This window comes from Dreissena polymorpha, unplaced genomic scaffold (assembly GCF_020536995.1).
Source record: "Dreissena polymorpha isolate Duluth1 unplaced genomic scaffold, UMN_Dpol_1.0 chrUn056, whole genome shotgun sequence".
NCBI lineage: Eukaryota > Metazoa > Mollusca > Bivalvia > Myida > Dreissenidae > Dreissena > Dreissena polymorpha.
Window position 1 is genome coordinate 125,053 of NW_026273370.1, and position 6,035 is coordinate 131,087.

Genomic DNA, 6,035 nt, shown 5'->3' on the forward strand with positions numbered 1-6,035 from the left:
GCATATACTTTTCATATAAAACCCATTCAGGATTACTGGCTACGCAATATAGTTGATCGATACAAATAAAATGAAATTATGAATGAAAACTTGATTTATGTCTGTTTAGACTGCTTGATGATTCTACCGTAACTTTTTTTGTGAAATTGTTTTTTTAGTGCGCAATCGTATGACCTCCATCAACGTATAAATTGTTCGAATCTGAAAAAGACTTCCAAAATAAAGGAAAAGAGTTTGTTGCTTGTCGAATACGAAATTTCTTTGGTATGTCAATTACCAATGCACAAATTTTTTATCATTCTACAAAAAAAATCATATCATGAAAGTGTCGGATACCTTATTTGACGGAATGTTACCACGTTTAAGTACCGTTCATTGACTGAATTACCACACCAAAAAACATTGATTCTTACACATTAAAACTCATTACTGGAGCTCTGATTTGATAAATGAACATGGAGTTTCATAGTTATACAATTAACAATACACATATTATGTAAACATGTATTATTTATTTAGAACATGTTAAAATTTGCGTATTAATTCCATTGTTCAAAGACAAATTAGAAACAATCGCGTGTTCTGTCAATCCACTGGAACAACTATGCTTCACTTACCTCCGGGTTTTATTGTGCTATTAAGTTTATGAATCATATCCGGAACTAGAAGCGATCGTTGACAAACTATACAAATAGAACATCAATCGTGAATTGACACATTACGGATGTCAACGTAAGTTATAATGTGCCATTTTTGAAGCCATTCAAATCGCATATGTGTCGTGAAGCTATTATAGTACAAATACATACCTTTCAAAAAATAAAATCGTACCACATCTCTATGTTCGGTAAAATAGTATAATAAGGGTAATAAGTGTAATAAGTGAAACCGGAAAAAATGCGCATTCTAAAATTTACCACAGGTGAGAAGTTTTACTTAAGCTTCACCTGCAGGAGGGATGCTTTAATAAAGTACTTGGTGCATTATGAATGGCAAAGAATTAAAAGCCAAACTATATGCTGCAAAATTGTATTAGACTTGAAATACAACTTAGCAAACAATACATTATCTAGCATTTTTTTGCTTGTCTTTACTGAATGATATATTTTGTCAAAATCCATCCGTTTGTTGTCGCACACCATAATGCACTTATTTAATTTAGTGCTATTATTTGTTCTAACGTAAGTTACAGGCGAGTACGACCAAATTTCCGATAGTCCCCTAACTATATTAAAACTATATATATATATAAAGCTATATTAAAAATTGTTTTGACAAAGAATAAAAAAAAACAGAATAAAACGAAGTCGTGGTGATAAATAAAGTCCCTTTATGTCAAGGAACATTATTAATTCGTTGAAAATATTATCTTTATACTTATTAAAAGGACAGAATTTCGGAAAAGCAATATTGTTTTCTGTAATAATTTACTTAGTTATAATATGAATGGTTTAAATGCTTTATATTACAAATAAAATATTAGATATGCCGCAATAATGTTTAGTCATTTGAAAACTTCAATTTTAATAGCTTTGCGTAGTCGCGGTACCATAGCAAATAAGGATTTTCCGAGGCGTGGTTATTGCTCTTTGAAAACTATACCCAATATCCCGCGCCGACGTCCTGAAATATGGGCGGCGAGCGCAATCTATGAACATCCTTCCGGGGATATTATTATATGCATCTTTTGTCTCAAATATTGTATGGTTATATCAACGAACAATATTCTATGGCAGTTTGTAGCATACATTTGAAAAGTCCAATAGCATGCTTACCATTAATTATCATAATTGCCGCCCAAAAGTTCTCCACTTTCCAAGAAATGTTTGGTGGTTTGTATTTTCCTGCTCAAGCGCTGTTTAAATTTGAACGTACCTCAATAGATAAAAACTTGAAGCTGGCCAAACCAAATATCAATTAAATACAGCCCTTTTTAATACTCATTCATAATAATAATGCATTTCAAATGAAGAGCAATACACGTTAAATACACAAATATCATTGTAACACAAGACTCCACACCTCATGGTTTTAAAGACGATATCTGCTCAGTTATACAGTGTTTTTTTTTCAGAAACCATTATTAGAAAAACAGACGTCTTATTGAACGTCGTGCGTCATAATCACCTAACGATGATTAGCACAAACTTATTGAAACACTGTAGTTTGTGTACGTTTTTGTTATAACTTCCACTTGCCCTTTACGTTTCTTGCATTTTAATAATACGTTTTGTTATGATTTATCGAAGGATCGGAATTCAGTCCTAATGTTCAATTGTTAAAAAAAGATATAAGCTAGGAAAGTAATATTGTTCATCTTCTATGTGTAAATAAGGTACAGTTGTGAAGATCATCGACACATTTTAAGTAGTACAGTATTGCCATTTTTCAAAAAAAAGAAAACAAGCGTACTTCTGTAGAAAGGCATATATTTTGTAATTCCTTATTACTTTTTTAAATGTCAGTGATGTTAACACACAAATAAACATTTTAAAACAAAGCAAAATGAAAACGAATTGATATTTTTTACTTTTTTGATGTTTTTGCGATATTATTTATGCGAAATAAACACGCTTAACTTAGTTACATGTAAATAAACGTTGGAACAAACAATTCAATACTTTGTGGTTTGTGGTAGATTACCTTTATTCATGTATTACCATGTTTGACATATACATATGCAGCATTTACATTTTCATATATAACACATGGGCTATATAATATAACATATATGGATCACTCGTTCATAATTATTTTTAGATTTTTAAAAGAGTTAAAAATATACAGTGCATTCATTCATAATAGTTCACACACATACAGCAAATATTGTCAGTATAAATCATTTCGACATGAGATGCAAAAACAAAAAGCATGCACTCAGGCGGATTCACTCTGGCTGTCATATACACACGCACACACACCCGCGCGCACACACACGCATGCACGTACGCACATTGCATACGCACAAACAATACATATTTTTTGTTTAAATGGTTCAAGAAAAATATCAAGTAATTTAAAAGCATTTACAATACATAGTTCAATATTTCTTTATTATGTTATTGTAAGTACTTTGCGGTTGACATTTTTAACATAAGTTCATATGGTTGAGGGCATGGGCAAAAATTATTATTTACTAAAGAGAAGTTCTGTTGGTTGAAAAATATTGTATGAAGTGGATCCATTTTTGATTATTTATTTCATATTTGTTTTTAATTAGGGCAATTTCTGCTTTTGTCTGTATTTTATCTTGAGATTATTTAAAAAACTATTGAAATTTTGGATGCATTTTTTTATTTTCATGTTAAATATAAACGTTTTTATTAAAATAAGTATGGAATTCAGTACGTTATTGTATACTTTTTTGTCGATAAAACCAAGGAAGGCAATTTCTTTGCTTAATTTTATGTCCATGTTCACATCTTTCAGAAAGGGTTGCAGTTTTGTCCATAGTTCTTGAATGTAGGTGCATTCCCAAAATAAATGGTCTATTGTTTCAATGTTTGATTGGCAAAAATCACACAAGCTACACGCTTTCAGTCCACATTTGGTTAAAAAAAATCTATTTGTTGGTACTATTCTTTACTATTTATTGACTCGATCATTCGGCAAGTAAAATCGAAAATCTACCCAAACCAACACATAACCTTTATTTATTAACTGTCTCGAAATATTTTTTTCAGGCTTGGTACACTGCATCAGTGGCTTTGTGCTGGACATTCGCGACCATTGTTCCCGCGTTAAACATTGCCGTCATTGTGACCATACTGAAGTACCGGAAACCATCGAAGCTCTACTTCCTATTGCTGAATATGGCCGTAGCTGGTACAGAACTAACATGTTTACAGAACAACGTTAAAACCCTAAACGGCTTTTGATTAGCACTTACCTAGTAATGTTATCTATGGGTTTTCTTTGACGAGGATTGCGAATTTAATGAAGCCGTCATTAATATTCATCTACTCTTTTATTTATTTATTTTCGAACACGAGAGAATTTGCATGTAAGACTTTTAAATAACCAATATTAAAGTATTGCGCGAATCTTCAAATACAACGGGTTCGACAAAAATCGTAATATTCTGCACAACGATGTTTCATTTACCATCTTCAAATGCTGTTGGTTTGTTGATTTTGTTCCTTTAAAGATCTTCTTACTGGTGGGTTCGACGCCGTAGTGCGAGCAATAGAGCTCACTGCTGGGAACCATATCTTGGTTATGCCTTGGTCGGCCGGAACACAGGCGTGCAAACTTCAGAGGTCGTTAGTTAACGCATGCGCCATGGCTTCTAACTTTCTTTTGGCGACCACGAGTTTGGATAGGGCGATAGTTATCGCCAAGCCCATGATACATTTTAAAAGAGGTGATTTACTTAATTATGATGCAAATAGATGCAAAGACTCAATCTCGTTTGCTATTTAAAAACATGTTGTCGAGTTGCGTAGAAATTGGTTGTATCATCAACGGTGATAATTCTCTCAAATTACCTGTGGTACATTTTTAGTTTGGGGTTAGTTTTTGTATTACAAATTCGATAAGTAAATTAATCAAAATAATAATAACATTATCAAACAAATATGAAACCACATGTTATTCATTGTACGCTACTAAAGAGTTTGAGAACATGAAGTCTCTCCATTGACATTTAAGCTGATTTAAGATAAGAACATTCCAATATAAACGATATTCTTATTTGCTTAAATCCTTAATTATTGTAAATGAATTGTATTGAGTATGTTGTAATAGCAGAAATATAAAATCCCGAGTTAACAGTTTAAAATGAGAAAATCAGTTTGCATGCTTTATAAGTGTTTAAAATCAAATTAATTCAGAAATTGAAGAAATTAAATCTCATGATTTATGTGCACAAATATAAATACAATACTTTATATTGCATTGTCCTTCAGGGTTTGTTATGCAGAAGGTCTTGACAGCTTCCTGCTGGATAATCAGTATATGTGGAAGTATCCCGGTGTACATTTCCTTCCATCTTAAGCAGTACCATGTACGTGGCATAAATATCGAGATCTGCGATGCATAACAGTGCTGTGTTTTCCTTATGAGGTAAGTTTTTATGTCAAATAAATCGGCGTCGGGTTAATAACATAGCTATGTTTCTTTCTGTATCGAGTTGCTATGTCAGCGACATTAGACACTTGTGTTTCAGAAGCAGAGTTTATTGAGCGATATTGATAAACTGTGTCGATTTCATTGACGTAAACTTCATTGTATTAATGGCTCTGTTTAAAGCAAATTAATTTATGTAACAGTCATATTTAATATGCTTGTTTTGATTTTAGATAAAGAACGAAAATGTCGACCTATTACTCCCATACACTTATTATTACGTATTGGTTTTTTTCCAATAACCTTTCTAAAAGCACCTGCTGCCCGATTTATCATATCTCTGTTTTTGCAAACAGTCCTATTGGTTACTTATTGTTTAATCGACCAATTGCTTAGACCAAAAATATTTATCAGATGTTTCTTCTGGTTTTGCGATTTTTTTTAATTTAATTTTGTTAAGCCTACATGTTTTACGACATGGTCTTTTTTTAGTTAAATAGTTAATTGTACAGAACGGCAGCATTTACTAAGCTGAAACGTGCAGTTTAATTGCTCTACTTATATGAACCTAATATTATTTGCGTTTTGGTCTCATCTTTTATTCGATCGAAAATGGAATTAAACCATTTCATTATTTTAAAGCGCTACTCGCTTTATTGTTTTTGGGCCGCATTCCGTCAAAATGTTTGCTTCTTTAGAGGTTGTAAATAGTATTTCAATTGGTCCTGATTTAGGCGATATATCTGTGTATAGTAAAGATTGCTTTCAATGATTTGTGTATACAAACGTATATATCTTACAAGCAGTTAGCAGTATCTACACAGACAAAAGCGCTTTTTAGAACTTATCGGCATTTGTTTTCAATTTATTGAGCGTTTCTTTTCCTTTAATCGCAAACAATATTTGCACACTGTCTGGGTTTTGTAGTCTGCGAGGAAGTGCAAATGTTAATCGATTATTTTAGCTGC

General features: G+C 32.1%; 1 non-coding gene across 1 annotated transcript; it reads left to right on the plus strand.

Annotated features, from left to right (window-relative positions):
• Positions 1-1,528: 1,528 nt before the first annotated feature.
• LOC127863903 (U4 spliceosomal RNA) lies at positions 1,529-1,669 on the plus strand. The gene has a single exon (XR_008041239.1). It is a non-coding gene; the product is annotated as a U4 spliceosomal RNA (small nuclear RNA).
• Positions 1,670-6,035: the final 4,366 nt, after the last annotated feature.